Genomic DNA, 23,638 nt, shown 5'->3' with positions numbered 1-23,638 from the left:
GTTGTTATTATGAGAATCGTAAAAAATAGCAAAAATCGCTAAACGTATTGCATACGAAAGTTGCACCTTTAAAAGGCATTTTGCTTTTTGTAGATAGGACACTCTGATCAAAAGATTTCGAATTTTTCGAACTTTGGGCCCTCGCTCTATTTTGAAAGTGTGTTGGACTTTTTTAAGAGCGGTGCTGACCCTTTAGTCGGCTACCCTCACTCCTTGTACTCTAGTTGGAATGCAAGGTACTCTTTGGTTTAGAAACTTCTGTTTAAACAATTTTTAAAGATTTTGTTTTCTAAATGTTTTGTTAAAAACTTTGAAAACTTAATGTTGTTAATTATCGTAACAGTGATAAAAAAATGGACATCTTGGCTCCTAAGGGTCGTAGTACCTTTTTTCTTTTTTTAAAAATATGTGTTTTATAAGCAGCTTTCCGAATAATTTTTGGCATTTAATTGGAGTGGATTGAACTAAATTGGAGTAATTGTAATATTGTATAAGCTTAAAAATGCTAATTATTACTAAATCATTTTGTGTATATTAATGTAATTTTTTTAAACTTATTTTTTCCATGTAGTAAGTAAATTTCGCAAAAATTATTCAACCGATCTGGCCCATCTTTTGCAAACAATTCAAACATAATTAGAACCGCAAATACTGGTACATTCAAACAAATTTTAATAAAGAATAAAAAAATTAACAAAATTTAAAAGCAGCGATTTTGTTCTTTTGTTTATTATCCGAATTTAGTTTAGCATATCTCATTTTGTGTATCTTTTTTTTTAAGTGGTCTGTTGACGTCAAATTTTTAAATGCACGTTTTTAAGGTTAGAGAAAAATAACGAGTTTGACGTTTTGATGGTTTTTTGAAACTAATATTTCCACTAAAAAATTGATGAATCCCTAGACTTTTAACAAAAGTCTTTTAACAAACTGTATTTAGACTCATTTTGAATTAAATACTAGAGTTCCTTATTCATTGTAGAATTTTTTGTAAGTTACATACATTAGAGGATGTTCCAACCATGGACGTATAAACATAGATGGACCCAGCAATAAGATACCTTAAACACACACTGTTTTGAAGCTTCGATATTCCTGGACAAGAGGGTAAAGGGGAGTAAAACGGGTATCGATAGACTGTGATACTTCCTCAATGAGCACAAGCGTGCTTGAATTTTTACTCGCGGGGATAATTATTCAGACGTTAATAATTGGAAGTAGTAATAATGTATAAAAACACGTTTTTATAGAAAAAATAAAATACAATTTTATTTGCTTTAAAATTAATACAATAAAATATAGTTGAGCTCAAGTTAATTTTTTAATAGGTATCAAATAATCCTACGATAAAAGAAAACAATTAAAAAATATACATTTGTCAAATTTAAGTACATACCTATATTTATTGATAATGTGTTAAAACATATTTTTTCAAATTGTGACAAATTTGTTTTAATACAATATCAATAGATTCCACGTAGTAAGGGTTTCTGCTACAAAATTATTTATTGATCATTCCAAAGCTCTTGCTGGCATTTGACATAAAATTATTTGCAAATATACCTACTTATTAAAAAGTAGGCGTGAAAATGTATAAATTATTGGACAGCTATTTACCGAACAGAAATATTAAAGTAAAAATGGTATGATGAACTCATGAACGTTTCATGATGAATTCCAATTTTAAAATATTTCTCAAGAACCAATTTTAAAATTTGCATAGAGTGACCATCGATTGCATCTTCATCATACATATGGTCACCAAAATGCTCATAGATTGATTTTGGGACATTTTGTATGGATTTATTAATCAAAATATTCATAAGGTTTTTAACTAGTCTGTTGTAGATATTTATAGTTTTATTAAAAAATCTGAAATATTTTTCAGCTTCCTTACAAGTTTAAATAACCAAAAAGGGTGCTTTTGAAAGGTTTTTTTATACTGTTTTCTCTGTTGAAGTTTAGAGTAAGTTTCATCATTAATCAATATTATTTGGAAACCTACATAGAAAAATAAATGAGTTTTATTCATTTCACTAATATATTGTTAATTCATAAGAAATATTAAATTAAAAAGCTACTAAACAGATCTTTTTAATCAGATGATGTCTACTTACAATTTAAAAATGCCTATACTAATTTCATGAACTAATATCTTGTTCAATACATTAATTAATATGAATAAACCCAATGGTACGCCTATGAAAGACATATTTTAAAATGTAAACACACAGGCTTCCTCAGTTCCTCATCTTAAATAATGTAAACAAACAGTACTTACAAATTAAATGAGACATTGGGATGTAAATATTTCGTTTTTTTTTGCAAATGCAAAACTGTAGCACCATTATTATAATTTGTTTATTTCACTATTTACAAATATCACTTAAAATACAGCCAAAATATCGAAAAACAACTTTTCCTCATCTTGGGCAAAAAGTAAACAAAACATGGACATGACATGGAACAGCATTTGAAGTTTGACGTAGAGCCATAAGACAGAGAAATGTAAACACCGTTGCCATTAATAAATAGGTTTCAGTGCTTCTACATATAAAATAATTGGTTGATATCTGTTATACGCTATTATTAAATGATATGCACACTATGTGCACATTTGATGTTTTAATTACAATTAAATATATTAATATAAGTAATAAATTATTATTTTGGTTTGATAGCACCTGTAGAGTATAAAATAAATATACTAATATTTTCAGCGATACGTGAATAAGATATTTTAATAAAAAAATGTGACAACATTTGAAGGTGCTGAGAATGTGACCTAGTCAAATAATTTTGGCTTCACATTTTTATGTAAATAACTGAGTCCATCTGTGTTTATACGTCCATGGTTCCAACATATTGTTAAAAATGCAAACATTTTGTTAAAAAAACATTAAATTATAAGGACTCTAATGAATATTTCCTTTTACCCTCATAAATTTGAGTAGCCTGAATTGATAATAATGTGTTAATGATTTTTTTATAAACTTAAACAAGTTCCTTAATTATAACGGTATATTAAATGGTGTCCCTTCAATTGCTCCCGTAACTCATGTCTTCCGCGTTGGTGCTATCAGGACCCCGAAGACTGTAGCGTTGTTCTTTTGGGTATTTTTAGACCAAAATGATTTAAGAAACAGAAATGCCTGGATTTATATGCCTCCCGCTGGAAATGAGATAAATGTTTTCGTTTTTGATTCCGAAAAGTTGGCAGGGATTCAGTTTTATTGAAGAAATTATGGATCATCAAAGGTAGCTCGAACACTTCGAGAGATATAAACGTATACGGTACAATAAACCCATTTTTCAATTTTATTAACAAAATGTGTACTTTACTTAACATTTTATACGAGGAGAAGAAAATAGCCTGTTATTTGCATGACTACTTAATGTTAATTTTAACATGGTTTTCATTTTATGATTATGTATATATCAAAAACGGAAAAAGAGGAATTAAAGAATACTTGTAAAAAATTAAAACTTTCGAGCATTTTCCTCTATATAATTTGATGTATGCCTTCCTCTGCATTTCCATCTTGTTGGTATTCCACTATTTAACATTTCCCATCATTTAAAAAAATTTGGATAATATTGCTAATTTATCTGAAGCTTTAAAATCTTTAGGTTTTTCAAAAGTTTTTAACTTAACCGCTTCTAACACTTGAGGTATTTGACAAATAACTTTATAGTCCAGTATATCACGATGTGAAAGTATGGTATAACCTCCGATTTCCCTCAACACGTAACGATTTTGATGAAATTTTGGAATTAACCTCTACTTAATCTTAACTTCAAATTTCTACTTAATCTTAACATTGAAATTAAAAAAAAAACGTATAATCAGAAAAGCAGTAGAAATTGAAAGACATCCCAACAGTCTAAATCAAAGAAATAATGCTCAAATGCTTCCAATAACATGGAAAACGGTGTACAAGAACAAGACAAAAACAAATCAAGCAGCAAGACCGACGAGTAGGACTCCACCTACCTATACACATAGAGGGTCAATCACAAGAATGGCCAGTGGAGAAAAGCGCACCAAGAAAAAAACATTAAATTGTCCAAAATTCTTTCCTAAACGAGTGATTCATGACTAATTAAAAATTCATTTTTGCTCATATGTTGGGGTACATTCTACAAAATAAACTTTCCAAAAATATGGTTTATAGAAAAATCCAAATACTTGAGGTTTATAATCACGAAAAAGGCAACAACAGATGAAGAAATTACACAAAGATTAGGACAAACAAGAACAGCAATCCGACAACTTAACTCAATATGGTGGGACAGACATCTAAATATGAAGACAAAAACACAGATTTATTAAACATTAGTGGGAAGTATTATGACATATGGGGCTGAAAATTGGATCATAAACAAGAAAAACAGCAGTAAGATAGTAGCAACAGAGATGGAATGCCTGCGAAGATGCTGCAGAATAACAAGAATGGATAGGAGAAGTAATGACGAAATAAAGCAAAGAACATCAATAGAAACAGACATACTAACATATATAGAACAAAAAAGACTAAAGTGGTATGGACATGTAAGAAGAACTAGCGACAGCCGATGGATAAAGAGAATAACCGAATGGAGCCCCATAGGAAGGAGGAAAAGAGGACGACCCCGAAAATTCTGGAGGAACGAAGTAGACGACGCCATAAGTAAGAGAAGCCTAAACGATGGAGAATGGGACAACAGAGAGAGATGGAAACGGTTGAGCGAGGGAAGGCAGTGAATACTGTAGAATCCCTGAATATATATATAAAAAAATCCATTCTGAATGATACAATTTGCCGATTTTGTGAAAACCATTCGTAGATTATTATAACTAACTCTATTTGAAACTACTTCCAGGAGCGACCATTGTGAATGCTTATTGTTATTTGTCTGACTTGAGGTGTAGACTTACAATTTCCTTTAAATCTCATTAACGTTTCTCTTTATAACAGTTTTTGCAGCGTTAACAACGTTGCAAATGTAAGTAAGTACCTATCGTTTTAAATTAATCTACAACGAATAGATGGTTCGTAATTGGCACTTAAAATAGAAAAAAGCTTGTTCGACATCGGGAAATTAATAACAATTAGGGACGTTGATCTAAGTCCGTTACCGGTGTCATCAACTTTAATAAACACTTATTTGCGAAAAAGCAAATAGTTATTTGTGACTGACATATAAGCCAATTTGTCGAGTTATTTTTAAATTAGATGATTGATACGTTCTTAAGGTTCAAAATTAATTACTTCATGGATTGGTTACTTCTCTCAGAAAAATAAATGAATAAATAAAAAATGCTATATAAAAATTAACTGAACTCAGATAAAAAAATGTCACTGATGTAACACAAAAAGTACATAATGCAGAGATTTATGAAGGTTATAATAAATAAGAAACCAAAATATCAAGCTTTTAAAAAACAGAAACTATTTTCTAGAAAAAAAATAGAACGAACTGAAATGGAACTAAGAGGGAAATGAGATAGGACGCCCATTTTTTGGTTTAAAAGTATGTTTCAGAAGCAAATAGAGCAAAAATTGATATTAAAATGAACTTGAGAAACTAGTTATACTTTCTAGAATTTATTTTCAAAGCGGTTAAGCTGTTTTCAATTTCATTTTAGTAAATTACTAGTGGTAATTGGTAAATCGTTTACAGTAAAATAGTCATTCTTGGTAGATATTTTATTCCGAAGCAAATTATTTATCAAGTTGTTAATTTTTTGTAATTTTAAAACATTCAAAGTTTGTTCCAGTTCGGTTTGTTTGGTACCCAGGAGAAGGGAGAGGCCCTAACCCATGAACCGTGAAAGGGGCAATTGTAATTGCTCCAGGAAACCAAATGGGCAATCGCTGATGATCGAATAGCAGTCCACCAGACAACCAAATTTGATGCAGACGAGGGATTGTCATATCCAGGCTAATGGAGTAAAAGGAAGCGGAAGTTTTGCCGCTGGTCGTAATTTTCCCCAGTCCCCAGTCTTTGTGAATCTACCGTCTGAAGCCTCTTTAACATCTTGGGGTGTGAATAATCCAGGGAAGCCTAAAAGTTTCTTATTACTTTCCTGTCAACAGAGACAGATTATTTTTATATAAAGTAACTTTCTAAATTCTACAATGTAGATCTTGAATTGTGACCTTAAATAAAATGATAGAATAAAGCGTTTATACCGAAATCAGCCTTTTTACTGATAGTGTATTCTATACACAGAAAATGCAAAGGAGCAGGATACAAGGACCCATAGAGATCTCGTGCTGTCGTCTTGGTCAAATTTTGGTACTTACAAACCAATGATAACACAACAAGTAGGGATGATAACAGACATATAAGCAAAGAAATTGAGACCATCCGCAAACTAACGAAAGCAAAAAGAGATTACTTACAAGAAAACACTAGAAAATAAACAGTTCCCAACCACAACTGCTAACAAGAAAACCTAAACCAAATTAAAGCCTATAATTGTTCTTAAGAACACCCACGCTTTCCACTGCTAGAAACATGGAAATCTAAAGTACAACCCAATGGACGCAGACGAAATGATCACAAGCTAAAATTCATGGTATAAAATAGCAGACATCATCATTAATGACAACATCTGAGCCGAAGGCGAACTGACCACCGGGTCAAATATCAGTCAAGAAGAACAGAGTTACTAGCGAAGAGAAGAAAAAGGTGGCAGCCGTGCTAGAAAACGAGGAATGCTTTATCTTTACAGAAAAAAACACAAGTACACAAGGCAGCCATTTCCTTTAAATGAAAGCACAGTGGGGATAAAGAAGGAACTTGACGTCAACCCAATCAGCGTCAGAAAATTAAAATTAAGTCACGATAAAAACTTCATAAAAAATCTCAGAAATTAGTCGTTCCAGAACAGATAAAAAATCCGGTACTTTCTTACTTGCTGCTTGATTACATATAAAGGTAAGATATAAACAAAAATAGCCGAACACATAAAAAAGAAAGGAATAAAGCCAGGTTTCAGAACAATCAACAACGTAATAAATATATTAAGAGAAACAAGAGCCAAAAAAGCACTTACACAGTGGTGTATACAAACTTACATGTGGCGACTGCCCAAAAATTTACATCGGTCAAACGGGAAAAACCTTTACCAAACGGATAACACAACACAAAACGGCTTTCAATAATACAAAAAGAGATTTTACGTACGCACTTCACCTTCTAGATCATAATCATTCTTTTAAGGACCAAATTCAAATACTCCATATTCAAAATAAAGGCCTTAATCTATCTTTGTCAGAATCTATGGAAAGTAATAAATTTAAAAATACAGATATAATTCTGAATGATCAACTTGAGGTAAACAGCTCTCCCCTCCTCTACTTTCAGTTCAAAGTCAGTTAAAGACTATAAAGTGTAGAGGCACAGTAAAAATCACTATTTTCATCACTTATGATAAGCACTCTGCCGAAACAAATAAATTTGAATAAATTTTGTGTCAGTGTTATTGTTAGATAAAATAAACTTCCATCAAGTATCGTTCGAATCCATGACGGTATATTTGCTTTATTTCAAAAATCCACGTATACATCGACAATATAAAAGCTACTTTTTTGTATTCCTGAAACGTTTGATTGTTCTTTTAACTCCCGCCGCCATATTTCGCCGCTTTCGTCGTGCTTTCCATGTGTTACAACGACCTTCCAATTAAATTTGCCTTCACGTTTCCACCATTTCAACAACATAAATGTTGGACCCTTTGTTAAATCCTGACAACCACTTTTGGCCGCTCGCAACTTCTATAAGAAAGAAACTTTAAGAGGCCCATTATTGTCTCAATTTTTACTTTTATATGTATATTAAATTACGAGGAATGGAAGTTATTTTTCTTTGCGCAGGAAAAGGAAACTTTTTGGGGTGCCTCCCAGAAATGGATGGGCTTTTAATGTATGTAGGAAAGTTTTGATGGAGGGCTGAAGTTTTTGTGGCTATGCAGACTTTACGTTTCTGTAAAAGTTGTCATTGAAAGGGTGAGGAGCTGTTGGTAATTACGAAAAGTCTTATAAAAGAGTTATGACTATTAAAATGAACAACAGAAAAGTTTTCGTGTAATGCTTATTAATATTTCAGCTGGTGTGGGCAACAGATATTTCCCTTTTATTTTACAAATTTACCATTCACGTAGTTGTCTCGTAAATCCACATTCATATATCGCTAAAACTCTCTCTTGATATTAGTATTATTACTTGGGTCTTATTATGTTGTAGATTCATTATTAGGAAGACGATGTTATAATTTTACTGTATGGTCATCTGGATGCAGTTTTTTAAAGTCTATGTTAACTATCAGTAAACGATTGTCAATGCTATCATTTTCAATACTTCTCGTTCGTATAATTCTGCCAGTATATAATGCTAACAATTTGCAAAGATCTGAAAATTCTTACGTGTCTTAGGACAATTCAAACATAGTAAACCTGGGACGACAAGAAAACAAAGAAAATAAGCAAGAAAATCCTTTAAAAATTTATTAAAAAAAACCTATACCTTTTACCTATAATCTAAAGGAATTAAGGCAATCAGTACGTAGTAAGATACATCTAATGTGATTTTAACACACGCACACTTCACTCGGTTTCTCTAAGTATATATTAGATCAGTTCAAGGTAAAAATCCTCCTCTAATCTTCTCTTTCGATCAATAATTTTGTTTAAATTAAATAAAATAACGTTTACCGTTCCTTAATTCAAGGTAATCCTGCAATTCAAATATATTTTTTACTGAATCAATAGAATTCAATAAATAAAAGAAATAAATCTTCTTTTCTACTCAAGATAACGAAATTATTAATAAATAAAGATACAGGAGATATCACGATTCGTTAAGCCCATATTTTTCTGACTCCGAGGCTAATAAGTAAAGAATTGAAAGTAGCTCTAGACTTACAACGGATAAACATGCTAAAGAGATAACTCGAACAGGACAGGCTTGGTTATAAAATTTGTCATAGTTTTCATCTTATTTAGTGTAAGAATACAGTAAGTGTGGTTTAGGCATAAATGTTTAAAAATACTTATTCTTCTTTTTATGTAGACATGATTTCGTGGTCTTTCTACTAATCATCTTCCTATTGGGGAACCGTCTTGTGCCGTCTTTACTACTCTATTTATTGTCATTCGGCTTATATGATCGTTTCATTCTACTCTTCTATTTCTTACCCAGTCCTTGATGTTCTTCACCTTGCATCTACGTCGTACTTCTAGCTCTGCCCTATAGCGTTTTACCATCAATTTTTTCATCTCTGCTGTTTCTAACATCCTTTTTGTCCTCTCTGTGTCAGGTAGTGTTTGCGGCGTATGTCATTATTGGTCTGATCATCTCATTTCTCTCCCGATATTTTATTTCTCCATATTGTGTCATTCAGGCAACCTGCGGCGTTGTTTGCTCTATTCACTTGATCTTCCACTTCTGTTTCGAGCTTTCAGTAGCTAGATAATGTGATGCCTAGATATTTAAACTCCATCACTTGTTTTATTATCTGACTGTCCAGTACCAATTCACATCTTAGTAAATTTGCTGTTATAATCATGCATTTTGTCTTTTTTGGGGAAACACGTTCAATTTTCTGACGGTTATATTAAACTGGCGCAGCAGAGAGTAGTATTGCGTCGTCTACATAGCAGATTATTTTAAGTTGTTTTTCTCCCATTTAGTATCCTTTTTTAATTTTGACTTTTGTTATTACATCATCCATAATATGGTTGAACAATAGAGGACTCAGTGAAAGTCCCTGTCTTATCCCATTGCCAGCTTCAATATAGTCAGTTAGTTCTTCTTCTACTTTAATTGTGTTGTTTTGGTAGATATTTTCGATCGTTTTAATTATTCCTAGAGGTATCTGTCTTGTACACAGTAAGTGGATAAAGTCCTTTAATTTGACATAATCAAATACCTTCTTATGGTCCATTAAACATAGATACGGAGGTTTGTTGTATTCTAATGATTTTTCTTACACTTCATTATAAATATAAAGTCGGTGCATGATCTTCCCGATCTTAAACCTTGTTGTTCTTCTGCTAGTGCTATAATTTCATTCAGTTTATTTGTTATCACTTTGGTTGTTAATTTTAGAGTTGTGTTTAATAAATTAATTCCTCTGTAGTTTTCCAGGTCCGATTTGTCTCCCTTTTGAAGAGAGTTAATAGGATGCTTGATCTAAATTCTTGAGGAATTTTGTTTCGTTCTATTCTTTTTTGGATTAGTTTTAAAGTTTTTAGAACGAACTCTTAACGTCTCTTTCTACCTTAGGAGTTCGTTCGCTATTTTGTCCTCTCCTGGTGATTTTCTATTTTTTAATTTACTTAATGCTTCCTTTACCACTTCTTCAATATTTATTTCTTCGTTTTTCGTCACTTCTGCTGTTGGTGGTTCATTATCGTCACCTCTAGCAAATAGGAATCGAAAGTAGTCTACCCATGTTTCCTTCTGAATGTGTTTCGTTTTTATTAATTCGTTCATCTATTTTTATCTTAATTTAACTATAAATTTTGAACATAACTGCTTTGAGAATAAGGAAAATCTTTTACTTTTCCTGAAAAATAATATTTTTTATTACGCTTAGTCAGGTCCTGATTTTATAAAGCAAAACCGGGCCTATTCCAATGCAAGTTCTGTCTAAGAGGTCACAGCCATAAACTAGCGACCCATCCCAAGACAAGATTAGAGGTGGAAGTAACGGCTATTTATTACCGTTTCTCTTACCTCATGTGTTAGAAGAGTAACGGTACACGCCGCGCTCTTTTGAAATTGGTAGGTAACGACAAAGAAATGTAACCAATGCGAGTGAAATGGTACTTTAATGCCTTATAGGGATAGTTAAGCATTGCCAGTATTTTTGTAGATTACTTGCAGGTGCTTAGATTCTTAAGAGTATTTAGTATTACTGAAAGAAGCATATCGTATAAGAAACAGACAGGATAATCAGCGATGACTCTCTTAATAGCATTTTATACTGGTCAGATAAATAGACGAGACTCACGAGTTAATATTCTGTGTAAATAAACAGTATAACACCGGAATTAAATGCTATTTCAATCTTCAAATGTCAAATATTTAACTGTTTCTTAACTTGAACGACTAAATTATTAATGTAAATGAAATAATGACCAATTTATTCACGAAAGAAGCATACCTTTTAGTTTATTAATTAATTTTTGAATATCATCCTACTCTTCTTACACTAATTTGACTTCATAAAATCAACATTTCTCCAAGGTTTTCTACTGGTTAAATGTTTTGCAGTGAACTCAATTTGCATAATTCAGCAGGTTTTCTGTTTACAATTCTATTATTAATTAGTTCCCCATTTATAGGAGAATTATTAATTTTTATTAAATATATTCTCCATCTTAATTGTATTAATTTCACTATTTTTGAAGTTATATTTTTAAGTCATTTCATTTCAAATTATCTCATAATTAAATGTATTAGTCTGTGTATACTTACTGATATGGATTGCAGATAACAACTTACCTGAAAAAACAAAATAAGATTTAGATTTGTGTATATATATTTTTTATAAAATACACTTAAATTATTCCGTCTATCGTGTTATGTATGTGTATTGGATTTGTAAGCTATCTGTTTTCCATTGGATCAAGTTCGACTCTATTTTACCTAAATCAACTTCTACGCTATAAAGCTATACTTAACATAAAGTCCAATAAGTCTAGATATTATTAATAATACTGCTAACCTTTTGATGTCTAATGATTATAATATAATGAAAAGTGTAAACTGATTCCAATACCCAGTCTAGAAGTACCAACAATAAAGAAAAATAAATCATAGATGATCGATGAGATACTCTGCCTTTTGTAGAAGAGAAGGATTGTAAAAAATCCAACGGCAACAACAAGACAAGACAAGTAATCTGAAGTAAATAGCGTTATTAAACAAAAATGTAGACAAACTAAAGATAAATGGGCAATTGCCGAATGTCAAGAAGCAGAGCACTTGCGTTATAAAAAATGACGTAAATGTTCATAGAAATATTAAAGAAATGACTGTCATCACAAAAAAGCACGTTTAACATATCTTAAATATGATTTAAAGTTGATCTTGGAGCCAGTAGCAACATATGGAAAATATAATATATGCTCAATTACTTTTTAAAGGTATGCAACATATGGAAAATATATGCTCAATTACTTTTTAAAGATCAGAGAGAAGCCAGACAGCTCGTTAAATGGGAAGAATGTTCTGAAACCTGACGTTCAGCAAGCTTTGAGAGCAATCAAAAATCGAAAGTGTCCTGGTCATGAAAATGTGCATCCAGAAGTTCTTAAATATCTGACCCAAAGTATCTCACGTATTTGTTCAACAAAATATATGATTCAGGTTAAATTATAGCTGACTGAAAGAACCCAATTTGGTTTCATGGAAATATTAGGTACGAGGGAAGATTTGTTTTCAATCAAACTATGGATCCAAAGTGTTATGACCAACGCCAAGATATTTTTGTGTGCTTCATAGATTATCGAAAGCCTTCAACAGCATTAAATATGATATATTAAATAGACTACTCGAGATACATACCAGAATCATACAATAACTGTATTGGAACCAAATGGCGGAAAGAAGTATCAACATCATCAGATTTATCCAGATACCTTAGATACCACAGATACCTTCAATGTATGTAAAGGAGTATGTTAAGGCTAAATGTTGTCACCAATACTTTTTAATGTATAGGTGGAAAAGATAACCCAAATAGTTTTGGAAGGAGAAAGGAAATAAAATTAACAGAATTCCAATAGAAGATATGAAGACCATAAGGTAATTATAGCAACAAGTTAGAGAATATTTAGCACATATTAACACTTACCACCATATTTCAAAAAGTCGAAAACGAGACTATATCCTAATTATTATGTTTTGTATTCTTTTTACGAATGACGTGATGGAGCGAATAAGAATAGTGTCAAACAATGACAAAAAATGCAACAAACAAATTACTAAAAATACTTTTGTAGTTATATTCTTACCGATATTTTTCTTGTTAGCACCAATATATTGAAATCATCATAAATGTTTTATTTGTTAGAGTAAAAGTAACAGTTCTTTAAACATCCCTAAAATAATGGTACGTGTATATTTTTGGGTCGCGTTCACCTTGTACATATCATCTGAATATTTTAATAAAACTGTTTTTGTGCAAAAAAGTTATCAGCATACTTAAATTGCCTTATTATATAGAGATAAAGTAAATACATTCAGTTATTTAATATATTACATTTACAATCTAAAAAATATTACTGGTGGTAAACACATTACGTCAAGTGAAATATATTACTTTATATTAGACGTACCGTTACTTTTTTATTTTTTTTATTAAGCCATACTGTAAAATTTACTGTGCTATAAACCATGCACAAAGAGCGAGAATTGATCAACATCATCAAAATAAGAGAAAGATCCAATATTTCGGTCATGTCATGAGGGGACCTAAATATCGCTTACTCCGGTTAATCATTCAATGCAAAATAGAAGGAAAAACTGGGTCGGAACAAAACAACTCTCATGGCTGCCTAATGTTTACACTATAAACAAGTTGAATGGTCGAGAAATTGTTTCATGCAACTACCGACCATGAATGGTCGAGAAATTGTGATGACCAAGAAGAATTCCAGCAGCTTGTTCTATTATCTAACCTTTTAACTCCAATTTACATCTTAAGAGATTTGCTAATATAACCATGCATTTTGTCTTTTTTGGGGATATTAACGTGTTAAATTTTCTTGTGATTATATTAAATTGACACAGCATACATTGAGAATTATCTTCACTTTGAGAGATCAGTATTGCGTCGTCTGCATAGCAGATTATTTTAAGTTGTTTTTCTCTCATTTGGTACCCTTTTTTCGTTCTTACTTTTTTTATTATTTCATCCATGATCAGGTTGAACAATAGAGGACTCATGGAATCCCCCTGTCTGATACCATTGCCAGTTTCAATTGGGGCAATTAGTTCTTTAACTTTTACTTTTATTGAGTTGTGATATATATTTTCGATCGTTTTAATCATTCCTAGAGGTATCTCTCTTGCGTATAATAAGTGGATAATGTCCAATAATTTGAACCTGTCAAATGCCTTCTTAAGTTCTACTAAACATAAATATGCCGGTTTGTGGTATTATAGTGATTTCTCTTGTACTTGCCTCATTATAAATGTAGGGTCGGTACATGTTCTTCAAGACCGAAAACCGTGTTGTTCTTCTGCTGGTGCTGTAATTTTACTAATTTAATAAAGCGTTAATAAATTAATCCCTTTGTAATATTCTGGGTCCGATTTGTCTACCTTTTTGAAGAGAGGTATTAGGATGCTTGATCTCCATTCTTGTATCCTGTTTTGTTCTATTATTTTGGATTAATTTTAATAGTTGTTCGGTCAGATCTGATCTGGATTTAGATTAAGTCTGATGTTGCACTATTTTTAATAGTTGTTTGGTCAGAATTGGTCCTCCGTACTTTAGCAGTTCGTTAGCTAGTCTGTCTTCTCCTGGTGATTTTCTAGTTTTAAATTTCCATCATGCTTCTTTTACATCTCCCTCCTCAATATTTATTTCTTCGTTTATTGTCGATTCTGGTGTTAATGGTTCATTATCGTCACCTTTAGCAAATAGGGATCGAAAGTAACGTCCCCATGTTTCCTTTTGAATGTGTCTCGTTTTTACTAGTTCCTTCATCTCTTTTTTTTTTGTCCTGTAATCACTCTCCATATTTCTTTGTTTTCCGTAGAAGTCGTATTCCAACTGTTTTGAGAGGCTCTGTACTGTAAAACGGCTTTTCTTTTCTTCACTTTTGTCTTCACTTCCTCTTTAAACCATGGCATTTTCTTTTTTGATATGTTAGTGTTCGTTACTTTTCTCTCTCCAAGTGCTTCCGTTGCATCTTCTCGGATGTTCTTTTCTGTACAAGTATTCCGTGGATTCCTTTTTTAATCCTTGGACTCTGATTTTTGTTTGTTCTGTTATCGTTCTCTTGGGTGTGATGTATTTCATCATAATTCTTATTTTACATAATTCTAGGCTATGGTCGCTACCTTCATCCGCTGAGTTCAGGCATCTTACTTAGATCATAGATCTTTGTCCACGGGTGTTATTGAATGTACATTTGGGTTAATCCTTGTGATCAAAAATTGTGTTGATCTTTGTGGTCAAAAATTGTGTTTTTTATTCGTTCGGAAGTTCGTTATTCGTGCAGAAGTTTAGCATCAGTTCCATTTTCGTTTTTAACATTTTAGTTATGTTTTTGTCTAATTCCGGGTATTACTTGGTATATCCCACAGTATTATCATCTTCTATTTTACTTGGGCTACTACTCGTGGCCCAATATTTAAAATACTAAAGAGATGAGGCACTGATTCTTCCTAGGTGGTGATTACTATTACATATTGGTATTATCTTGTTAAGAGTGACCTGTTATCAACGGTTAGTTCGTATGGCTTCGAGTTCAAAAGGTTTTAAGTTTATCAAAAGTTTAGTGAATCATCTACTTTGTAGTTTCTACCATATGACGGAAATAATTGGTTTTAAAGTGAATAAAAATTCCTTCTCTTTTTCTCAATACAAATTCCATTCGAATTTGAATCCGAACGGAAGTCCACATTTCATACAGAATTATAAAATCCAATTTTAGTACACGACTTGCAACCACCTCTTTGAATTTGTAAAATTAATTTCGGACCATTCATATTCTGAATTTATTTCTTTATTTGGATCTTCATGTACAGACAAAACTCATTTGATAATGTTAATACAGACCCAATTATTTGACTGCTTATCGCGATTTCAGCATGAACACAAAATATTGTTTTCCACTTATATTTTTGTTATTGTTATACCGCTCCTAGTGGACATTAGACATCAGTAGAGCTATATTAACCTCATTTATCTCTGATCTAAAGAGCCCATTTGTTGTACAGCCTAAATATTCCTCTGAATTTCCCATGATTGACGTTTTTCTAATAACCAGAATTTTAATATAGCTTCTCTCTCTCTCTCTCTTGTCGTTTCCTCATTGCTGAGGATCGTGATTTCCTACAATGCGGGCTGTCAATTCTCTCCATCTCTTGCGATTTTGGGCTGCTCTCATGGACTCGGAAAACGTCTCTCCAGTGGCTTTCTGTACTTGATCTGACCATCGGATAGGTGAGCGTCCTCTGCTTCTACGTCCTTCTACGTTTCCGCACACAATTAGTCTTTCTAAGTTGTCATTGTCTCTTCTCGCAATGTGGCCAAAAAACTTTAAAACATTAATAGCTTATTACTATATTATTATACTATATATTATACTATACTATATATTATTATCTTGTTGTTTAACGATCATATCAGAGATTGGCGATCATCAAGACCACCTTGATCTTATTTATCGCTTTTTCAAATTTCACATCCATGCACGTTCTTCGATGGCCAGGATTCTTTCTTCTTTCGGTTTTGTTGTACTAAAGATTTATATTAGGTACCTATAATTGTGTTGATACATTATCGTTCATAATTCGCGAAATATATTAATCATTTTTCCTTTGTATGAGGTGGAATTATTTTCTGGACCAGTAAATACAATAGTAGATAAAAGAACCAACAAATAACAAAAGCTTTTTCTATATCAATTGACTTGCAATATGCCTTTAAAATCACGACTTGTCAATTAGTATTAAACATCGGAATGCAGCTGTTACTGGCCTGACTGCGTCAAATTGAAAAAATCAACAAGTTGACCGATGCCAAATATTAAACGCCAAACACTGTTTTTTGTCAACAGGTTTTTTAAGTGATCTGTTTACCCTATTGAATTTTTTGTGTCGAAAATAGATAATATGACGTAAGAAATCAATTTGCTACATTTAAAAATATTTATTTTCAACTGTAACTAATCTATAGCTAAACGAAACAGGTGCGAATAATAAAGAATACATGTACCATAACAGCAAATTTATTTTATTTTTAAAGTTTACTCCAATATAACAATACGTAGTAAATGATTTTTTATAATACCACTTGACCAAGTAAATACAAAGACATAGTACAAACACTTTAATTGCCGTATTGCCAGACTCCTTTGATATTCAGCGGTCCTGGCTCTCAAGAAAAAAATAAACAAGAATTCAGATCCCCGGTTCAATTTCCTCTTTTGTCTTTCTGCTCCTTCTTCTTTATCACACCAGAGATCAGATAAAGCACCTGTCTCTATTCTTTCTCTCCTCTATCATCATATTTACCATGTTTTATCCAGCCTGAAACCCATTCGCGTCTCGAAGTCTCTCCTCTAATTTGCCTACCTGACAGTTGAAAAGGTATGTGGGATGGTCCGGCACACTACAAACAGCACAGTCCGTAGAGGCGGATTTGCCAGTCCTATTTGTGTAAGAGCCAAAATTACCATGCGAAGTCAGAAGCTGCGTCAGGAAGAGTCCAGTTTCCAGGTGGGAACTTACATTCCCACCACGGCTTTCGATCACTCTCTCTTCCTTATAAATAATTAATAAATTATTAAATTATTATAAATTCTTATTTTTTAGTACAAACACTTATAACGTTTGAAAGAGACCTCAAAATTATTGCAAGTATTAAGAACCTGCAGTGGGAATAAACTGCATCTACTCACATAAATCAATAACATGTGGAATAACCGATAAAGCAGGAAGTACAATGTCTTCTCTTCTGTTTAATATACATTCAGATTTTTTTTAAAAATCCCTCGGGAATATGAAACAAGTAATTAAAGGCAATGAAATATATGTAAATAAGTTAAGCAAAGCAGGCAGCGCAGTTATTATAGCTGACAACTTTAAAAACTTGTATCATGTGGTAAAGGTATTACCAGAGAAGGCACCAGACAAAAACTAAAAAAAGACATCTTTTGAGAAAAATTACCAAGGTTGAAATTGAAACGTCAAATTAAAATTGTGGCTTATTTCCATTAAATAGAGCAGATTACATAGCAGTGGTACAAGAAAATAGTTTTCCCATCTAAAATATCACAAAAAACTAAAATATCTTTCCTAGTCTAGAAACTTTTGGATGTATTTAGTAACATGCATATTGAATGAAATTAAATAATACAAATAAGACGAATACTCACTACTTTAATATGCATATTGTAAACAATATGGCACTACATCCTACAGCCACTTACATTTTGTTACATAAAGAAATAATCGTAGTATTGTTTTACATAAATTAATAATGATTAGAAATTTTCTCTTAAGGATTACTTTGTTTTCAGTTTCAATTATGTTAGACACCGAGCTATAACTAAAAAAAAAAAGAAAATCCACTAAGTAGATATTAATAGATCGTTTTCTCCTGATCCTAATGTAGCGTGTACCGAGAGATGTTCGTTTTCATAAACTTTTACCAGTTAACCAGCGTGATTCGGCCTACTAATCCATTTTAGAACATGATGCCGGCCCAACACCGACCCTGTATCAGAACCAGTGGCGTATCTTTTGGGATTTTTGATATTTAGTATATGTGTGCAATAAATATTAGAAAATAGAAAAAGAAAAATAATATTCCTCATTATTACCTTACTTGATTTTATATTCCAACTCATTAAGGGGCATTTATTTATTTTTAAGATTTTTTTTGAAAAATTGTTTAATATAAATTTATTTGCAACATTAGTACATTACAGTACAATAATAGTTCAAGAGTATTATCTAAAATGTTGGTACAATAATATTAAAAATTAAAAAAATTACAGCTAATTTTTCAAAATAAAAAAAAAGTTACTTTTCGGAACTGGATTATCTGCTGACAAATGGCCAAAAAGAATTCGTTAGTTTATTGGTTTCCCTAGGTCGCAACGTCTAAATATTATTCATTTTTATCGTTTTTTTAAATTTTAGAAGTGAAAAAAGACGATTTTTCTGAATTTTTGAAAATTTTTTGTTAAAATTGACTAATGTGATTTTGTAAAATTAAATATAACAACAAAATGGACAATATCTCGACGTTAAAATACAGTAGTTTTTAAAATCCAGTGAACACTGACTTAAAAACAAAATATTCCGGAAAAAGCGCGTTTAAAAAAGAAGCTTTTTTTTATACCAAACAGTATCATCTTATAGCGACAAAATATCTAGAGCATCTTTTTGCTCCTTCTTTCGACGAACTCTGCCTTTTTCTGTTGCATCTGCAGCCATATTATCCCCTCTAGTAATGCGATTGTTATCTGCCGCGAGTGCATAATTATAAGAGTTTGACACGGTACTTATTCCAATTTCTATGTGAGCGTTCACTCACCTCACTCACCCATCTCATTACTCACTAAGCTCACTCAGGTCACGTCACTCACTCAACTCACTCACTCAACTCACTCAATAACTGTAACCTGTAACTCCATCAATTTTACTCCAATCACTCTGAAATTTTAACTAGGTACTCTTGAAGAGTTATACTGTCGATTAAAAAATTTCAAAAACGCAGAATAAAACCTTACCCACCCCTTAATTATAGCCAGCATATTCAAAAAGTATTTTTTATAAAAATAATACCTAAGGAATATACATATCTAAGATATTAAATGCAGGACACGTCGGATAACTCTGATATGGCACGTGAAGAAGAAGAAATATCTATCTATCCAATTCCATTTCTTTCCCATTCGTTGTGTATCTTTTCGTGTTTTTTTTTTAAATCAACTGTTTTTGAAAACTTTATATTGGAAATACAGAACCCACTGTCACAATAGAGCACATAAAAAGTGTAGAAACAAGACGAACAACTGATTTAGAGTGGCCATGATAATTACCAAACTCCGTAACGGAGAAGATGCTTTTTAGCAAATACTTAAACCTTTTCCCCACTGCGTCGTTCATACTCGCTCGCCAGACTATGTTCGGTTATTATTGAGCTTTATCGCGGTTTTACTGACAACTTTTCCACTTCATTTTTGTAATTAAATCCTTCTGCTTTATTCGCTTGTTCCTGGTTCATTCTTCTCCCACGAGAAGTTAGAAAATGAAGGTCCCTCTCTTCAAAGCACCACATCCCAAGAAAAGGCTAATGAAACGTGTTCTACCCGGAGTTAAGAAATCCTCTGTTTCCACTTGGTCGTGTACACCCCACAGAATAAGCTACAATCACCAAGATCAGGTCTTGGTCTTACAGCTATCGAAGGGGTGAATTGCTCATATAAAATCAAGAAACTGTGTTCAAAAACAATTAAAACGCAAATAATAGCTTAAACTATCAGATATATCGTAATATATTTGATAGTTACGTTACTTTTGTATTACCTACCTAAGTTATAAACACTGTACAAATATGTTTGACCAAAAGCTACCCTCCCCTTCCCTTAGAGTAGTTGACGGCATAGTTTATTTCATTAGTGTTTCAAAGCCAGCTGGTCATGCTTTTTGCTCTAATTGTAAAAAGACTAAAAGTTTAAGAACACTAACGAAAGTCTGATACTGTAGAAGTTTTACTCTCAACTATCATTAAAAGATACAACTGAGAACATTTTTATATCATTTATATCCCATTTTTATAGCGTTCGCTATGAAAGGATTAAGGTTTCTATCTTTGGTTCTTTATTTCTCTCGCCTTCTCTCTGTCACTGTCACAAATACATACAAAAATAGAATCAAAAATATGTAAATCTCCGTAATACTAATAAAATTAGCTGAAGAGAAAGTTTTGTTGTTAGAAAAATAATTATTACAAATTAATATGAATCACAGGTATACAAAAAAACTAATGTGAAATAATTATTTAGTTAAAAAGTTTATTGTAACGGGAGTAATGTTATTTGATATAATCTCCTTTTTATAGATGTAAACGATAAAAGTATCTTTTTGTATCCCTTGGACCATCATAGCGTACGTTACTGAGGAGAAAAGTGGGCAAGGCCCGACTTGGCGCCGTGCGAGAGGTGGTGGAGATGTTTTTTCTCTATTACGTTGGATACCGTTAATAGAAAGTAACACTGAAGTGGCTTCTGTGCATTTCTTCTCCGATCAACAAGAAATTATTGGTACTTAAGAGGTTGCGTCTCTTATGATAATGATGCCGTGATGGAGAATTATTCGCTTCATAAACGATTCGAGTCATAAATTGTAATAAACCAGTTTTAACGCGTTTAACTACTTCAGGAAATTAAGAGTCTATCTAGCGTTTATTTTAATATGAGGTATACAATCTGTAATACAATCAATTAATGAGAAACTGCACAAAAAGCAAACGAAGATATCAACTGATGAGGTTAATTAATTAAATAATGATAGGTAGGACACACGATACCAGAAGTTATTAAATATCAGATTATAGATCAGAAAGGAACGAATCCAGACTTTAGAACTAAACTTATTATTGGTTGACATTAGCCAAACGTAAATAAAACAATTAAGTGCCAAATGTATATTGCAAAGAAATAAAAAAAGGTAAAATAGCTCATGAATCGAGTAAATCTATAGGTTATATTACACACTCGTATTTTTATACCTAAAATAGTAATTACTTTAAAATAATTAATTATTCATAAACCTATAAGATGAGAAGAATATCATACATAATGTATAAATCATAAGAGGTTTAAAAGTTGTTCCGTCCTTATATACATATTTTTTATTATTTTTGGTTTAAATACCGTGTGTCTATGTCTTTACGTTACGCAACTAATACGGTCGTGTAGACACTGCCCTAATATTCTTAACGAGATACTTATTACGGCGACACCACACTTCGCTATGTGTTATTATTTGTTATGCGGCTTTGCTGTATTCGCCCATATATTTGTTATTCGTCAGCGAATAACAAATACGCTACTCCATACTTGTGCTGGCGGGACAAACATACCAAATATTTGCTTCATGCGTGTTTGGTAGAACCAAAATGGAGATGGTCGTATTGACGGTCGGTGCAATTTATTTTTACTTAAATACACTTAACCAATACTTGTGTAAATACAATGCAAGGCTGCATCTGGTATAAATCCCGAAATCTCATTACTTTTTCATTTGTCCACTTCATTTCACAGTAGGTACACTACAAATAGGTACGATAGTTGTATATAAACACACAAATTTGTCGAATTAATGGTTCAAGAATAACGAGAATTTGCTATTAATTTGGGTATTTGCTTATGTGTCCGAATAAAGCAAATAATTGACGAATGTACCCTCCACACTTCGTCTTATGTGGCCGAATCTGGCGCATAACGAACAACACATAGCGAAGTGTGGTGCCGTTATAAGGAATCTATTGTGCATAGCCACATGGCCCACATGCCACAGGCAGTATTCGTTTATCCACCGCGAGAAACACTTGAATTTTGTATATCCCGCCGCCACCTCAGTGTGATTCAACGCGGTCCAGTCAAGAGATTCCACAATCCAGCACCCTGGAGTGAGAAATGAATTACACATCATCAAAGATAGCGTAAAATCATAATTGACATGCACACACAACGCAAGTAATTAATAAATTCGCATTTTAACATTTACACAAAAGTAGTAATTACAAAAAGGCAACATATTGAAAGGCTTAAAGGTTTTAAAAATAAAAGAGTTCAAGAGCTAAAGGCATAGGAATAAAAAGAAATTTTACTTATAGAATATAATAGAATATATTACTGATGTGTGGTAGTATAAATGCCACCATATTTAGAAATGTACTAAGTAGAAAAACTAATATGAAATCACAAATATCATTTTAAAAGTAAAAGAAAAAAATATATATTCAGATCCTCTCTTAGAGGTAGAGGTAATATTTTTATCCAATTTTCATAGTGCACAAATTTCCTTTAGTCTGTTTTATTTCGTGCCAGTGGGTTGCTTCATTCCATACCACTTATCTTTTACTCAATATTTTAGTTATTTGGTTGTCAAGGTATCCTTCACATCCTTTTTTTTGGTTGTTTTTGCTTCCCATACTTTGGTTTGTCTTTGGTTGTTTATCCTCAACAAGTGTCCCCATCTACTCAATTGTCTCTTCTCGATGACTTCTACGGCGGATTCTACTTTAAGGTGTTCTCTAATTTAGAAACTTCTTAATCGGCTTCTTTCTGTCACACCTGGAACTCCTCTTTGATATTTAATTTTTATTTCCTGGATCTTGTTTTTCTTCCTCTGGAATAATGTCCGTGTTTCGCATCTGTAACTGATTTTTGGGATATAGAGATTGCTTTGTAAGTTTGTATACGTTGATTTTTGTTATCTTTGAGATTTCTCATTTATTTATACACTTCTTGTTCTTGTATTGATTAATATAGTTTTACCGTGTTTCCAACTCTCTTATCTAGTTCGATTTCTTGAACATCTTTCTTGCCTATGATCTTTGATCTACCTGTTGATCTTTTTTAATATAAAAATACAGATAAAAGACGATTATGAGATGTGACAAGGCTCAAGCATATGGAATTTATAAATAAAGAATGACAAAAATTGCTCTGGATACAACAATAAAGACAAGGGAAATAAATGAAACATACTAAAACATAGATTAGATGTAAAATTTTGAGAAGGAAAAACATAAAACATCTTTTACGAGAGATATGTCTCGAGTTTATGCCTTTTCTTCTGTTTCTTCCAAAACTGTGAACGCAATATCGAACTATTAGTTTCGATCTACGCGAGTTGCTGTTTTATTTCGTGATGTGGCAATACTG

At 32.1% G+C, this 23,638-nt stretch overlaps 1 protein-coding gene across 5 annotated transcripts in view; it reads right to left on the bottom strand.

Annotated features, from left to right (window-relative positions):
• Sesn (Sestrin) overlaps nt 1-23,638 on the bottom strand; it is a 318,966-nt gene that overhangs the window by 120,935 nt on the left and 174,393 nt on the right. The window contains exon 1 of one of the 5 annotated variants that reach the window (XM_072522667.1): nt 13,010-13,143. The exons of the other annotated variants lie outside the window; for them this stretch is intronic. The gene's annotated coding sequence lies outside the window, so the exon portion shown is untranslated. Of the gene's footprint in view, nt 1-13,009; nt 13,144-23,638 lie in introns of those variants that run through there. 5 annotated transcript variants of the gene reach the window in all.

This window comes from Diabrotica undecimpunctata, chromosome 2 (genome assembly GCF_040954645.1).
Source record: "Diabrotica undecimpunctata isolate CICGRU chromosome 2, icDiaUnde3, whole genome shotgun sequence".
NCBI classification, from domain to species: domain Eukaryota; kingdom Metazoa; phylum Arthropoda; class Insecta; order Coleoptera; family Chrysomelidae; genus Diabrotica; species Diabrotica undecimpunctata.
This window is presented reverse-complemented; position numbering and strand designations above follow the sequence as displayed.